At 33.6% G+C, this 17412-nt stretch overlaps 1 pseudogene; it reads right to left on the bottom strand.

Moving 5' to 3' along the window:
- Window positions 1–14538: 14538 nt before the first annotated feature.
- LOC102735155 (GTPase NRas pseudogene) overlaps window positions 14539–17412 on the bottom strand; it is a 51512-nt pseudogene continuing 48638 nt past the window's right edge.

Raw genomic sequence — 17412 nt, forward strand, 5'->3', positions numbered from 1 at the left:
ACTAAACATGAGTTTACACTGATGTTTCCATCTAATCCATCACCATATGGATTGTTCTAGCCTTCTCCCTTTGCTTATTTGAAACCTCTCATTCCCACACTGAGAAACGTAGCTCCCACCAATCCTTCATTTACTTACTTGCTTGTCAAATTCTAGTGTACATGTATAGTGGCTCCAGAATTGTTAACTCAAACCCCTGCCTGAAACAACTTTGTCAACTAGATTATATTTTCTTTTGACTTTAATCTTACAGACTGAACTCATTTCTAAAGTGGGTTAGGTCAGCAATTTATTCCTTCACCCCATTCACTGATGTTATCTCACACATTCGTGATGCATTTAGATTTTTTTTTTTGTCGTCACAGTATGCATTCCATCTTGGAATTCTTCAACCTCTTAAATAGGTTTTTTTTTTTTTTTTTAATTTGCAGGCATTAAGTTGTAGATTTTATGCTATAAGGTTGTGTGAATTTTGACAAATACCTAATGTTTTGTATTCATCATTTATAGTATCATACAGAACAGTCTGACCACCATAAGAATCTTCTGTGCTTCACATACTCCACCTTGTCTTCCCAATGACAAATGAAGTTGAGCCTCTTTTTATATGCTTATTTTCCATCTGGATATCTTCTTTGGTGAGGGGTATGTTCAGATCTGCTCATTTCTGTACTGGGTAGTTTGTTTTCCCTTTGCTGGTTTTTAAACGTTCTTTGTATATTTTTAGATACAAGTCCTTTATTAAATATATGTTTTTCAAATATTTTCTCCCACTCTGTGGCTTATCTCTGCATTTTCTTAATAGTGTCTTTTTCAGAGCAGAAGTCTTTAATTTTAATAAAGTTGAACTTGTAACTTTTTCTTTCATGGCTCATACTTTGGTAATGAGTATCTAAAAACTCATTACCTACTGTATGGTGACTAACATAACATAAAAAAAAAACAAAAAAAAAACTCATTACCAAAACCAGGAAACATCGATTTTCTCCTATGGTTTCTTCCATAAGGCTTGTAATTTGCAATTTACATTTAGGTCCGTGGATTCATTTAGTCTTTAATGTATAAGATCCTTGTCTAGGGTTTGTTTTTTTGTTTTGTATTTGTATGACTAATTATTCCAGAACTATTTATTAAAAAGATTATTCTCTCTCCATTGAATTACCTTTGCAGCTTTGTCAAAATTCAGTTGGTTATCTTTGTATAGATTATATCTGAGTCCTGCATTCTGTTTCATTAATCTATGTGGTTATTCTTCCACCAATACCGCATTGTCTTGATCATTGTAGGTTAGTAGCAAATCTTGAAATTGGGTAGTGATAATTCCCCAACTTTATTCTTGTTCAGTGTTTTGTTGGCTATTCTGTGTCTTCTGATTTCCATATAAATTTTTAGTATCAGTTTGTCAATATCTACAAAATAGCATGCAAGGATTTTAATTGGCATTGTGTTGAATCTATAGCTCAAGATGAAAGTAATTAACATCTTACCAATATTGAGACTTTTAATTCATGAAACATAAAATTTCTCCCTATTGTTTTCTACAAAGAGCAGCTCACTTTATAAACTAAAAATCCTTAAATAATTGGAATTAAAAATCTTAATATTCAAAACATATCATTTTTAAAAGAATACATAAAAACGTACACTTGAAACTAATAGAACACTGTGTATTAACTAATTGGAATTAAAATAAAAATTTTAAATAAAAAAGACAAGAAACAACAAACAAAAAAACAGAAAAAAAATACGTAGCAGTCCCTCTGTCCTGAGATTCCTATAGAGTCATCATAGATTCTCCAAGTGTCTGATGTTGACTTTTTTTTAATCAGTGGTTTCTGCTATATTCACAAAATTGTGCAATCATTACCACTATTTTTCCTTCCTCCATTCCCTCCTTCCCTCCCTCTCTCCCTCTCTCTACCTCCTTCCCTCCCTCTCTCTCTTTCTCTCTTCCTCCCTCCCTCCCTCTTCCTTCCTTCCTTATAATATCTCCCAATCTGTTTACAAATTTTAAAATTTCTATCATTGATGTTTTTTATTTTTATGGATATAAATATTGTCCACATTTTGTTACACTTACACTGAAGGATTTCATGTTTTGGGTACTATTACCCAGAAGTGGTGCTTTTTAAAAAGATTTCAAATTCTAATTGTTCATTGCTGCTATATGTGAAAGAAATTGTCTTATGTATATGAACTTGTGTTCTTTACCTTATTATACTTGCTTATTAATTCTGGGAATTTATTTGCAGATTTTTGGGGGATTTTCTGTATAGACAATTATGCTATCTGAAAATAAAGACAGTTTTGTTTTTTTTTTTCTTATCGAATCTACTTGCCTGTCACTTTCTGTTTTTGTTTTATTGCACAAGCTAGGACTTGTAGTACCATGTTGAATTGGAGTAGTGAGAGCAAACATTCTTGCTATGTTTCCAACTTAGGCAAAAAAAAAGTCCGGTTTCACTATTAAGTATTATATTGGCTTTAGTTTTTTAGTAGATGTTCTTTATCAAGCTGAAGAAATTTTCTTACTTCCTAGTTTATTGAGAGTTTTTATTATGAGCGGGTACTTGATTTTCACAACTTTTTCTGTGATAATTGATAGAACATAGGATTTTTCTTCTTTTTCCCTATCGATTGATTGATTTTTGAATGTTGGACCAGAATTGCATACCTGGAATGAATCCCATTTGATCATGGTGTGTACTTCTTTATTGGCTTCTATTTACTGATATTTTGTTGAAAATTGTTATGTCTGTGTTCATGAGATATTATTGTGTAGTTTTGTTTTCTTGTAATGTTTTTACCTGGTTTAAATATTAGGGTAATGCTGAACTCATAGAATAAGTGCAGAAAGATTCTCTATAGCTTCTATTTTCTGGAAGAAATTGTGAAAAAAAATGATATTATTTATTCCTTAAATTTGTGGTAGAATTCACCTGTGAAACCCTCTGGCCCTGGTGCTTTCTTTTTTGGAAGGTTATTAATTATTGATAAAATTTCTTTAATAGACATAGGGTTAATTTCCTTGTGTGAATTTTATATTTTGTGTCTTTAAGGAATTTGTCTACTTCATCTGTCTTACCAAATTTGTGAACATAGAGTTGTTTATAGTATTCCCTCATTATACATTTAATGTCCACAGGATCAGTAATGATGACTTCTTTTGGTTTGTTATGTACATAATTTTTATTTCTCACTCTTTTTGTTAGTAAAGCTAGGAGCTCATCAATTTTATTGGTATTTTCAAATATTCAGCTTCTGGCTTCATTTTCCCTATTGTTTTCCTCCTTTCAATTTCATATATTTCTGCTCTAATTTTTATTATTTTTTCTTCTACTTGATTTAGGCATACATTATACTTATTTCTCTTATTTTACTAAGATGGAAACTTCAGTTATTGATGTTAGATCCTCAGTTTTTCTAATGCATGCATCTAATGTATAAATTTCCCTCTCAGCACTGCTTTCACTGTATCCCACAAATTTTTATAAGTTTACTTTCATTTTCACTTAGTTCAAAATATTTTTATAAAATTCCTCTTGAGGGGCATCTGGGTGGCTCAGTTGGTTAAGTGTCTGCCTTTGGTTCAGGTCACGATCCCAGGGTCTTGGGACTGAGTCCTGCATTGGGCTCCTTCTCAGCGGGTAGTCTGCTTCTCTCTTACCCTCTGCCTGAGGCTCCCCCTGCTTGTGCTCTTTCTCTCTCTCTCTGTCAAATAAATAAATACAATCTTTTTTTTTTTTTTTTTTTTTTTTTAAGATTTTATTTATTTATTTGAGAGAGAGAATGAGAGAGAGCACATGAGAGGGGTTAGGGTCAGAGGGAGAAGCAGACTCCCTGCCGAGCAGGGAGCCCGATGCGGGACTCGATCCAGGGACTCCAGGATCATGACCTGAGCCGAAGGCAGTCGCTTAACCAACTGAGCCACCCAGGCGCCCAATAAATACAATCTTTTTAAAAAATAAAATTTCTCTTGAGTTTTTCTTTGACCCATATATTATTGAGAATTGGGTTAATATTTGGGGATTTTCCAACCATCTTTTTATAATTGATTTCTAATTTGATTCTATTGTGTGAAAACAAATTTTATGTGGTTTCTACTCCTTTTAATTTGTTAAGATCTGTTTTATGGCCCAGAATGTACTCTATGTTGGTGAATGTTTCATGTGAGCTTCAGAAGACTATGTATTTTGCTGTTGTTAGATGGACTATTCTATAAATATCAATTAGATCCAGTTGATTAATAGTGCTGCTCTGGTCATCTATAAATTTGCTGATTTTCTGTCTACTTGTTTACTGATTTTTGGTCTGCCTGTCAATTACTGAGAGACATTGAAATCTCCAGCTATACTGGTGGATTTTTTAAATTTCTTCTTGCAGTTCTGTTTTTACTTCATATATTTTGATGCTCTGTTGTTAGGTGCATATACATTTAGCATTGTTATATCATTCTGGAGAATTGATTCCTTTTCATTATGCAGTGCTATAGTAATCCTTGTTCTAAGTCTGCATTGTCTCAAATTATACAGCTACTTCAATTTTCTTTCGATTAGTGTTAGCATAATATAGATTGGGAACTCTGCAATGAGAGATGGAAGTAGGGTGTAGAAAGGCTGTACCACTAGAAAAATAAATAATAAAAACTAAATTATTAATTTAACTTCATTTTTAAAGATCTATTTATTTATGGTTCTAATGTGGTTAATGTTTTCACTGGGCATTGAAATTATTTCAGGCAGTAATTATATCATATTCATGCATTTCCCACAGTATCCATTAAATAACTTGTATATACTGTACTTAACATACTCTATTAATAACTAATATTTTTATATTTGTTTAATTGATTACTAAGTTATTTTACATAACTTAGTTGTTACTATAGTTGTTATGTTATATATAGCAATATTGTTTCAATAAATATCTGTTGAAGAAATGCATGATCTAAATGTTAGGAGTTAATAGAGCAACTTACCTATGTGGAACAGAATGTTTTTTGCTGGAGAATAGCAAGAACTACAATATGTAAGGCAAAACCATGAACATCTTGGGGTGCCTGGGTGGCTCAGTCATTGAGCGTCTGCCTTCAGCTCAGGTCATGGTCCCAGGGTCCTGGAATCGAGCCCCGCATCAGGCTCTCTACTCTGCGGGGGGCCTGCTTCTCCCTCTCCCACTCCCCCCTGCTTGTGTTCCCTCTCTCGCTGTGTCTCTCTCTGTCAAATAAATAAAATCTTTAAAAAAAAAAAAAAAACCATGAACATCTTTAAAAGATTTCTTATAAATTTAGACTTTGTTCTGTAGGCATTGTGAAGGAAAATAATATTTTCATGAACTCAGACTCTTAAGGTATTAAAATAGTGACCATATGTAGGGTATTAAAGATGGTACTACACCAATTCAGTGTATTAAAGGGGTTACAGTTAACTTTGCATCAGCATGTACTATAAAGAAGAATGCAAACTAGAAAATGATTGTATAGTTTACATGTACCTTAAGGCTTACTTGAGGATCAGATAGAGGTTCATTGAATTTTTTTCTGGCTAACGAAAATTAAATAAAATTAATTATAAAAAATATCTTACTAATTGTTACTATTTTACCATCAGTGGAATTAGAGAAAATAGGGACAGTGAATGAAAAAAAAAAAACTGTAAAATAAAGCTAATATTTGAATGAACATATATTTGCTTGAAACTCCCCAAATTATTATTTTATGTTACTACATTGTAAATCATTAATCAGTGTACACTTACCTAGGAGGATAAAAATGCAATTTTGTATTTTGAAACAAATCTAAGTTTCCTTATTAGGAAGAGAGTAAACTAAATTTTAAATCACATGTCTGAAAACAAAGACATAGATGAAATTTTAGTGTCCTATCTCATCTAGCTAAATCTTCCTCAGATGAATGTGCCACTGCTATTAAATGACAGTAGGAAGAGAAACTGGGAATTATGAAATATCAAAGTCCATTGCTTTTCAGAAGCAGCATATGCAGACTGGGTTTATGTTATATCTATTGATAAATTTGATTTCCTAGAATGTTACACCCCAGATTTGCACTTACAGAATGACTTCACTTTGAAAGAATGATGAATGGTAGAAATAACTCTAGACTAAGGTGCAGGAGACCTGAGCTGCCACTTACCATGTCTGGGTCTTTGGGAAAGACTTTAACTGATCTCTGTTTGTCTCATTTTCCTCTAAAGCGAGGAGGTTGGACTTAGTTTTAAAACCACAAAATAATGATTGAGATTTTGCTACTTGGTTCTTTTTACAATGGCTTAAATAGAAAAATATTACCACCTAAGGATTTTGGTCTGCATATTTCACAAACAAATATAAATTGAGTAGCCAAATGTTAGAAGAGTATTAAACATCTTCTAAAACGTGGCGTGTGAAGTATCCCAGAGAAACTTTAATTATACAAGTATCTGAATGCCTTGTGGCCTAGATTCCCCATTGTCAAAGCAATGATTAAATTAAAAATATCCCCGAACATCAGCCACAAAACTAGAATAGCACTTGAGCAGTTATTTTGTACATTCAGCTCTAAAATATGCCAAATTTGTGTTTATAAACAATCTTCATTAAGTCTGACAGGCACTGTTGATCCGAGTTAAGTCTCTAATTCTGGGCATCCAGGGCCTCTGTCCTCTCTTTCTTCATCTCTTATTGTTTTCATGATGAGATGAATTAAAATTCTTATTTGTTATGCATTTGGTGTACCACTGCTCTTCCTGCTCATCTGTGCTTATAAGATTTTACTCTGCTTGCATAAGTGTTCATGAGCCCTCAATTTTGAACAGCTGTGAGGAAGGCTGGTTAACTATTTGTAAACACCACCCAACGATCCTTGACAGTAATGGCAGTCTTGAAGAATACTGAAGTGCTATTTTATTGGGAGTGATAATGAGACTGTCTTGTCCAGGGGTCTGGTTATTACACCAATACTAAATATTATCCTTTAGTTTTGTGTTGTAAAATAATTAGTCATTTTTTTTTCCCAGGAGGCTCTATCCACAGTGAAGGAAAAATGGTGTGTGTAGTTCTGGCCTTTACTGAGATAATTCAAATTTATACCATTTTTGAGTTTTCTAACTAGCTGCTTTGGTTAGCTTTGAAAACAAATACCAAATTTTATATTGTGAATTGCCCTTTCTTTATAAGAGTAAAATTATATTTAATTATATGAGTATGATACTATCAATATAATATATATAATTATATATATAATATATATGATAGCTTATATCATACTATACATAATATATACATAATAATATATATATTATTACAAAGACACAAACATTTTTCCTATATGGTCACTAAGCTTAGAAATAAAAAATGCTTTTATTGTATCAATTATAGGTTTGCTCTAAGGAGACACTCTTAATAATGGGGGTTGGGGGATTAATAGGGATAATCACTATTGAAAAAGAACCTGGCACCTACTTAAGGCATCAGTAAATTGTTGTTGAATAAATGCATAAAAAGTTATGAAGACTTCCCCTTTTTCTCTGAGACCATGTAGCTTTTTAAGTTGCAAAAATGCAAATAAAATCCATGTTTTCTCATTGCAATTCAAAGCCTGTCCTGCTCCATCTTTATGCATGTAGCTTTATATACCAAAATCTTTCTTTATTTCACTAAAGTCATTTTGTAGATTTCTATATATACTTAGTGCACATTTTTTATAAAGTATGTACAGTGCTGAAGTATTTTTAAGTTGTTGCTCATATGAATGAGATATATTTTAAATTTTATTCTCCAATTGGTTATGGTAGTAACAGTAGGAATAAAAATAATGTCACTTACACTAGACTCTCGATTTTGCTCAAAAACGTTTTTGAATGCCTACTATGTGCAAGGAACTATACTAGGAATTGGGATAAATAGTGAAAAATACAGGGAATCTGTCTCCGAGGAGCTTACATTGGTCAATAACCCTATCTTGAGGAAAAATAGAATAGAAGAATTCTATGGAGACTGTTAAGATACCATTGTCCCATGGCACTCTTGCATTTCTAAACCTCTTGCTAGCAGAGACACTGATGCCTTTGTTCTCAACTATCTTTTCACTAATGTTGTACAGAAAATAGCCTTGGAAGATAGAACAGTGTTTCACTCCAGAGCAAAGGGCAGATTTGCTTATGGTCTTGGAATATATAGTGTCTCTCTTGGCAGCAAAGACAGACATGTTTTCTGACCATTATAAAAGTCAGCTTTTCTAAGCTCAGGGTTGCTATCTAGTAAGGTGATCTACTGCATGTGTCGCTTGACCCTCTTTGCATCACCCTGTGAGAATTGGGCTCAGAGAACCAGAGCAAATACTGAAACTGTTTCTGCTAATACCATGAGTAATAAAATCCTTTGTCCCTGACCTAGAATTCATGTCTTCTACCAGCATCCATGAAACTGGGGCAGGCTAACTGGCTAACTTACAAACTTAAATCTCAGATCTTCATAATTCTCGACAGACACCTGAAGTCAAAGTAGGACATAGCCAAACCACAGCAGGATAGGTGTGGGGATGTCAAAGGGAGCATGTAAGGAAAGCGCTATCATGTTCATAGGCTTAGTTTGTTCAGTATTGCAGAAGTAATCCTGGGGTGTGGAATATGAATTTGGAAGACTTGAAGTTGCACAGGTAATCACAGGCTAATTTACTGAGTGCTAGCTATCTTTCAAGGACTTTCCTCTACACTTTACATAAATTATTTAATTTTTAGCAATTGATTACATAGATATAATTACTATTCCCATCTTATAGATGAAGAAATGAAGGCAGAGAAGGGATAAGTAACTTGTCCAAATTCATACAGTTAGAGATGGAATCAAGATTTGAACACAAACTGGGTGACTTTAAAGCCCATGGTCCCTACCATTGTACTATATATATATCTTGAGGGGATCTTGAACTGAGGCAACATTGTGAAGAATTTTATAAAGCACAGAAGTATAGTGGGATTTATGCAAGTAAAATGGGTAACCACCAAAAAGCAGGGAAATGACCTGATTAGTTGAGAAGTGTATGCTCCAGAAAAGGATACAATCAGAGGTACTTGAAGAGCGGTTGTTAATAGCCTAGGCTAAAGAAGATGATGGAAAGAAGATAAAAAGACAAATTTTGATATTTTATAGGCATCTTTTAAAAATCTGTCCTATCAAGTACAAAGTTTGGTGAACAGTATGCACTCAAAAAATACTTTTCAAATTAATTAATTAATTTGGTACTATCAAGAAACCATTTTCTAGTTGTAATAATTTTATAATTAATTTTTGCTTTTCAAATAAATGTAATATCCTCTCATAATTTTACCTTACTCTGCATCTTTCCATTGTTTATTTTTATTTGTTTCTAGTATTACTGCACTGGCCAGAAATTACAAAATAGTATTCAATAACAATATTCATTTAATTTATGTTTATTCATATAAATTTAAAGGTTATGCTTCTGGGAAATGAGTTAGCAAACATTGTCTGTAAAGGGTCCAATAGTAGATTTATTAGGCTTTGAGGGCCTTACTGTCTCTGCTGCAGCTGCTAAAATCTGCTATTGTGATGAGAAAGCAACTATAGATAATGTATCAATGAATGGCCAAGTCTGTGCCAACAAAATTTTATGTGAATGTTGCTTTAGAATATATCTATGAATTATTTTTTGTATTAGCATATACATATTTAATTTATTGATTTAACAGACATTTACTGAATATATATAATGCACTAGAAACTGTGTTAGATATTGGAATATAGCAATGTGTAAATCCTTGTCCTCATGGAGCTTACAGTACAATAAGAAGGTGTAATTTAAAACAAATCAGTGTGTGTGTGTGTGTGTGTGTAAGTGAATGTATATATATGCCCTAGTGATGGGAAATTTTATTTAAACGTTAACTATTAGGGGCATCTGGTCACATTGGGACATATTTTATTTGTTTTATCTAGGTCATCAGAATGGAAATTTACAAGTCATTCTGACGCAGCCATTAATAGCATTTCTATATATGTATGTCTGGTGATTCCCCTTCTCCCATTACTCACACAGAAATATGGTGGTATGTATGATACATAGCACAAAAAATTCTCTGGGAAAGTGTGAGTAAAATTATCTAATGAATCCAGGTTCTTTTGGAACCAAAACTTCTGAAATCCAGACTTCTACCCTCAGAGATAAGCATTGAAACATGTCTGATATAATTGAGGCCAGCTGGTGGGCAAGGTTAACAATATCCACCTACTCCCTACCTAGGGAAATTTACCATGGAGGAAAGGAAAACATTGGCAAAGGATCAGGCATCAATACTAGGGTCCAAGTGACACCTTGATGTAGTTGGCACCCCCCCGGTCCAATTACTATGGCAACATGGTGTGCATTTGGTAAAATACATATGAATGCATGTACATGTATATGTATATATGTGAAATTTGAAAGAAATATGTCATGGCAAAATTATAAGATACACAGTACAGCTTTCTTTGATATTAGCTTTTTAGTTGGGTATAATGCAAAACTCCCATACATGAAACATGATAAACTACTATTTCACAAGCAATGCTGTTGGTCCTTGGTTTCTACCACATGTCCTACTGCAATCTGTATCTTGCATCAGACGATTGCACTGCTTGAGCTGTGTGATTTTTTGTCATACATTGGTTAACTTGGGGTATTTTTCAAAAACTGGAGGTTGCATTACAAATCCAGATTTCCTATTTTTCGCAGGCATAACATGCAATCATGAGAGAATCAACAGAACAGAATAACAGGACTCTTTAAATTCTGAACAAACTTTTTAATTGAAGTATAATTGACATGCAATATTATATTAGTTTCAGGTGTACAACAGATTCATTTGAAAATTCTATACATTACTCAATGCTTACCATAAGTATGGTCGCCATTTGTCACCATTCAATGTTATTACAAATATTATTGATTGTATTCCCTATGCTATACTTTTCATCCCATGCCTTCTTTCTTTTATATCTGGAAGTTTGTACCTCTTAATCCCCTTCATCTTTTTGCCCGTCTCCCCACCAACCTCCCCTCCGGCAACTACCAGTTTGTTCTTTGTATTTAAGAGTCTTTTGTTTGTTTGTTTGTTCATTTGTTTTGTTTTTTCGATTCTACATATTAATGAAATCATATGGCCTTAGTCTATCTCTGTCTGACTTATTTCAATTAGTGTAATACCTTCTAGGTCCATCCATGTTGTTGCAAGTGGCAATATTTCATTCTTTTTTATGGTTCAGTGCCCCACATCTTCTTTATTCATTCATCTATCAATGGACATGGCCTGCTTCCATAATTTGACTACTGTAAATAATGCTACAATAAACATAGAGGTGTATATATCTTTTCAAATTAGTGTTTTTGTTTTCTTTGGGTAAATACCAAGCAGTGGAATTACTATATCATATGGTATTTCTATTTTTAAAAATTTTTGAGGAACCTCTATACTGTTTCCACAATGATTGAACCAATTTAAATTCCTATCAACAGTGCATGACAGGGGCACCTGGGCGGCTCAGTTGTTAAGCATCTGCCTTCTGCTCAGGTCATGATCCCAGGGTCCTGGGGTTAAGCCCCACATAGGGCTCCCTGCTCTGCAGGAAGCCCGCTCTTCCCTCTCCCACTCCCCCTGCTTGTGTTCCTGCTCTCGCTGTCTCTCTCTCTGTCAAATAAATAAATAAAATCTTAAAAAAAAAACAGTGCATGAGGGTTCTTTTTTCTCCACATCTTCACTAAAACTTGTTATTTCTTATCTTTTTGATAATAGCCATTCCGACTGATATAAGTGATATCTCACTGTGGTTTTGCTTTGCATTTCCCTAATATTTAGTGTGTCTGTTGGCCATTTATATGTCTTCTTTGGAAAAATGTTTATTCCTGTCCTCTGTCCAGTATTTAATCAGCTGCTGCTGCTTCTTCTTCTTCTTCTTCTTCTTCTTCTTCTTCTTCTTCTTCTTCTTCTTTTTGGTGTTGAGTTGTATTAATTCTTTAAATATTTTGGATATTAACCCTTTATTGGATATATCATTTGCAAATATCTTCTCTTATTCACTAGGTTGCCTTTTTGTTTTGTTAATGGTTTCCCTTTCTTTAAAAGATTATTTGTTTGTTTCTTTAGTTGACAGATGGAGAGAGAGGGAGAGAGTATAAGCAGAGGGAGCAGCAGAGGGAGAGGGAGAAGCAGGCTCCCCACTAAGCAGGGAGCCCCATGTGGGCTTGATCCTGGGACCCTGGGATCATGACCTGAGCCAAAGTCAGATGCTTAACTGACTGAGCCACTCAGGCGCTCCTGATGGTTTCCCTTGATGTGTAAATGCTATTTATCTTGGTATAGTCCCAGTAGTTTATTTTTGCTTTCATTTTCTTTCCATTATGGAGACATTTCCATAAATATCTTGCTGAGGTCTATGTCCAAAAGATTACTATCTGTATTTTCTTTTAGGAGTTTTATGATTTCACATCTCACATTTAAGTCTTTCATCTATTTTGAGTTTATTTTTGTGTATGGTATAAGAAAGTGTTCCAGCTTTCATTCTTTTGTATGCCAGCTGTCCAGTTTTTCCAACACCATTTACTGAAAAGACTGTCTTTTCCCCCATTATATTCTTGCCTACTTTGTTGTAAATTAATTGACCATATAGGTATGGATTTATTTCTGGGCTGTCTATCCTTCCTATGTGTCTATTTTTGTGCCAGTATCATACTGTTTTGATTACTATACCAATCTTGAGAAAAAAGGAACAAAGTTGGAGGTATCACAATCCCAGATATCAAGATACACTATAAAGCTACAGTAATGAAAAAAGTATGACACTGGCACAAAAATAGATACGTAGATCAGTAGAACTTTTGGTTTTTCCTTCTTTTGGAAATGGCAGTTAGAAAAAGCCTCCTTGCATGGAGCTGGGAATCTGAGGTTCTGATTTAACTCAGGATCGAACTTCAGAGAAAAGGATGTTTCACTTTACACAGATTATTGTGAAAGAAAAAAAATGTATTTAATAAATTAAAGTTTGGTTTTAATTAATTAATTTAATCTAATTAAATAATTTCATTTAATTGATACAATTAATATTTAACCCAATTAATATCTTATCTAATTAGAATTTAATGATTTAAAATATGTGACTTATTTTTATATCATTGGTCTTTTAGAAACATATTGTGGAAAATAAATTCAATATTGTTCTCTGTATCATTTATACAATTTTATTTGTTGTGAGGTTGAGGTATTGGTATTGACGTTATCATCCATTTGGTGATCACTTAATTTTCCTTATTTAATTTTATTTAAACTCAAAACATTGAATCATCCTTGGATTTCTAAAATAAACTCTATTTAGTGGCAAACTCTATCTTAAGTGAAAATAAAATTTACTGAGCATTATCTCTGTGTTATTGCTCTACTAGTCAATTATATTGATTATTTCAGTGATCCTGACAAGATATTTTAAAGCAGGCATTCTTTCCTCAGTATTTTTAAAATGTGGGGCTCAGAGAGGTTAAATTATATAAGAGTCAACAACAAGAAAGTGAAGAAAACTGAACTTTAACAATAAATCCATGTGACTTCATTGGACCAAATTGTTCATCCTATGACAGATTATGCTTTCATCAACTCTTGAATTGCATTTGCTAATAATGTCCTTAATATCTCTCCCCTTAAATGAATAAGTAGTATTATTCTAGCTTTCTTTATTATGATTTTTACCAAATTAAAAAATGAAAAACATAGAAGATATTTTTAAATGAGAATATTTATTCAATTCTGTATAAAAGAATATGACAGCCTAAATGAAGTACGTGATTTTCTAGCAAAAAATTGATTGGCAAAAATTAAGAAACTATCAAAACCTAAACAAAGAAACAAAAATTACTGTAGAAGCAATAGGGAAAGTGGACAAAGGAAACCTCCCAATGAAGGTAAAGAAGGTAAAGAAGGTAAAGATTTAAGCCCAAATTAGTATTATTATTATTATTTCTATTTATTAATGCAAAGCTGATGCCAATTTAGAGAACATAGCCAATAACATTATAAATAAATCTAATGGCAAGTTAACTATATTCTCAGCAAAACAGTAATTTATGACATTTCTTCAAAACCCAACATAGTTCAGCATTAAAAAAGAAAAAAAAAAGAAGTCACCAGCAGTTGCTACTTTAGAGCTTAAGACATTGTTTCCTACAGAATTTCATGTCTTCAGTTATGTTCTCTGTACTTTTCAGATGAAAAACTTGGGATGGCAGAAGTTTTTTTGTGTGTGTTGAGGGAGAACCCAGGGTGGAAAATAGTGGTTCATTGCTCTGGTCAGACAACCAAGTGAGGAGGTAGTTATTCAGAGAACTTCTCAAATAGAGAATATTGTACTGATCTACTGAGAGTTGGAGAAGTAGCAGGAGCTTCTTTGTGAGACTGAAGATTGCAAGAGGAATGCTTCTCCTCCAGGAAATTCAAGACCGGGGTGTTGGTGCAGCTAGACAGTGGCTCTTTTTTGATGCTATAACTTTAAAAGTATTTGTTACATCACCATGCATGGTAACCCCATACAACCTTGAGTCCCATCATTATTGCTATTGAATTTCTTCATTTGATACTTAAAAGGCAGTTTGTAAAAGGCATCTTTGACAACCTTCTGGTCTTGGCTGAGGTTTCAGTGAATGGAATCCCATAACTTGGCCAGTTCATGGGCTTGTTTTGTGTCAGCTGTCCTTGTTGACAAATCACACTTGTTTCCTACTAGTACCATAGGTATATCATCTGAGTCTTTTACTTGCTTAATCTGTTGCTATTATTGATGGCAAATACACAGAGGAAGCCTTTACCTGTCTCATGTATTGGTCTCTCATGACACTGTACTCTTCTTGACCATCTGTATGCAGTATGTCCAACAGACAGGTTTCACCATCTATAACCACCTGTTTTCAGTGAGAATCTTCTGTGGTGGGATCGTATTCATCTACAAAGTGGTTCTGGATTAGCTGGATTGTTAGTGCACTTTCTCCAACATCACCTGCTCCAACCACCACCAGTTTGTACTCACACCAGCAAGAACTCCAAAATTTGCTGCCTCCACTTCAGATGGATTTAGGACCACAACTGGGAAAAATGCTGGAGACCCCAGAACTGCCATGAACAGCCTCACTAGGGATTAAGTCCAAATTATTTTAACACTTAAGCCAACCAGTATTGCTAATCCTATTTATATTTTTTTAAATCTAAATTCTATTTAAGTTATTGCAAAGAACTAAGAATATAATGCTTGCAACATCTTTTTGAAAGCAGCAGAATATTGATACCAGCATCTGTCAAAGGTAGATAATATTTATAAAAATAATAACAAAAGCCCTCAAAGTCATTTTTGAATGTTAGTTCATAATCCAAAATGAAATTAGATTCTAATAAAGAATTAGAATCTACCAGTATTTTACAAATAAATATAGCCTATACAAAGTTTATAACTAGAATGCAAGGATGGCTTGATATTAGGAGCCCAATATCCTTGATCATGTCAGCAGCTAAAGCAGAAAAAATTTTTTTTCATAATAAATATTATTATTAGTCAAGATACAGGTTAATCTATAAGATCTCAAAATGACACCAGACTGATGCAAGGTAGATTTATTAGTTAAAACAGCATTCACTGGGAAAAATGTCCTAGAAAAGTCACTGATTTTGAAAAATTTCAAAGTCCTGGAAAACAGAGAGGAATAAAAAGTAAATCCTGAAAACTATGACCTTTACTCTGGAACAGATTAATAATCCCAGGAGATTTTCTTTAAAAAAAAAAAATCCTAAATGATTTGTTAAAGTATCCTGAGACATTATCTGGGGAAAGCTCAGAAGGAAGGTGAGTATAAAAGGGTTTAAGCCCTCAAATTAAAAAAAAAAAAAGTTTTACTCAGAAAATAATTCACCATGTATACTTTAGAACTGAACAAGAAAGTGTCAGGTTTATTTCATAAGTAAATAGAAATAAAGCAATAGAAATACTAGGAGGAATATTATAGTGCATATTTATACATGTTTGCCTTATACTCTTATATATATAAAGGAATGGAAAAGAAATCTCACTCCCAACCCTGATGCATATGAAGAATGATTTCACACTTATGCTATGCCATTTTGTTCCCTTGACCAAAAGATGAATGAAAGATGGGCTGATAATCCAAACTAGAGCAATTAAAGTTTTCTATTTAGTAAATTGGAAAGGGAAAACGGCAGTGGTGTTCCAGTCCCATTAAAGCTGGATTCTTGAAAAGGAAATATAAAAACCGGAGAGCTTAATAGGGATCCAATATTTTCCATTTTTTAGACAAGGATATAGAGAAAGCTGGTCCAGAAAATAAAAAACTGGTAAAAGAGATGAAAAAATAAAAGCCATAAAAAGACATGGAGGGTAAGGTAGAAAATATAAATGAGGTTTCTCACAATGTGTTGAGCCCTGGCGCCAGTCAATTCTAGGCTAAGATGAAGGTTCTCCTTTGGTTTGTGAAATATGCCAGAATCTTTATATTTCATTTTACATTATTTTTGAGCTAGAAAATGGGTGTAATATTTTTAAAAGATAAGATCATGTATTTTGTATTTCTTTTAAATTATAGCCTTCTTGACTACCCAGCCATTAAAGCATTTCCATGATCCAGGGGAGAGTCACGTAATCTGGAACAAAGATGTCAAGTGTATGGTAAATGACAGCTTTCATGTCCCAATAAAACAGTAGTTTTACAATCTAGGCTTAAATGAAAAACAAAAGAATTTATAAATTCCAATATTTCTTACATTAAAAAAATTGGAGACATGGATTTTTATTTTACTATATAGAAAGAATCTTGGGATATTATGGAGAGAACACATCTGAGTATATGGATTGGATAGGGTAAGAAAGGGAGAAAAAGAGCAAAAGATCAGATGCTGTGTCTCTAGTTCTCTATTCCACCCCCAATCTAGTTCACCTGATGATAAACCTCAAGATGAAGATTGTGTAGTGACAGAGGAACTCCAGAGGGTATATGTGTATGTGAGGGATGCTGAAAAGAAAAGAGCCCCACAATTTGTTGGCTCTAAGAAGGAGGCCATTTGTCTGAATGTCCCACAACAAGAGGGACACACACAGCTGAGTGGTGATGGCCAAATGGCCACAGACTACACCCTACCATACTCTCACCTTTACCTGTATACATTCTGGGCATCATTAGTGAAATGTCTCAAAGCCACTGTGTGTCCTCAGTGGAGAACAGAAAGATCATTGGTTAATTAGGGAGGGTAATTCTTTTTTTTTTTTTTAAAGATTTTATTTATTTATTTGAGAGAGAGAGTGAGAGAGAGAAAGAGCACAAGAGGGGGGAGCGGGAGAGGGAGAAGCAGACTCCCCGCTGAGCAGGGAGCCCGATGC

The sequence above is a fragment of the Leptonychotes weddellii genome, chromosome 4, assembly GCF_054177405.1.
Source record: "Leptonychotes weddellii isolate Sample4059 chromosome 4, ASM5417740v2, whole genome shotgun sequence".
Lineage (NCBI taxonomy): Eukaryota > Metazoa > Chordata > Mammalia > Carnivora > Phocidae > Leptonychotes > Leptonychotes weddellii.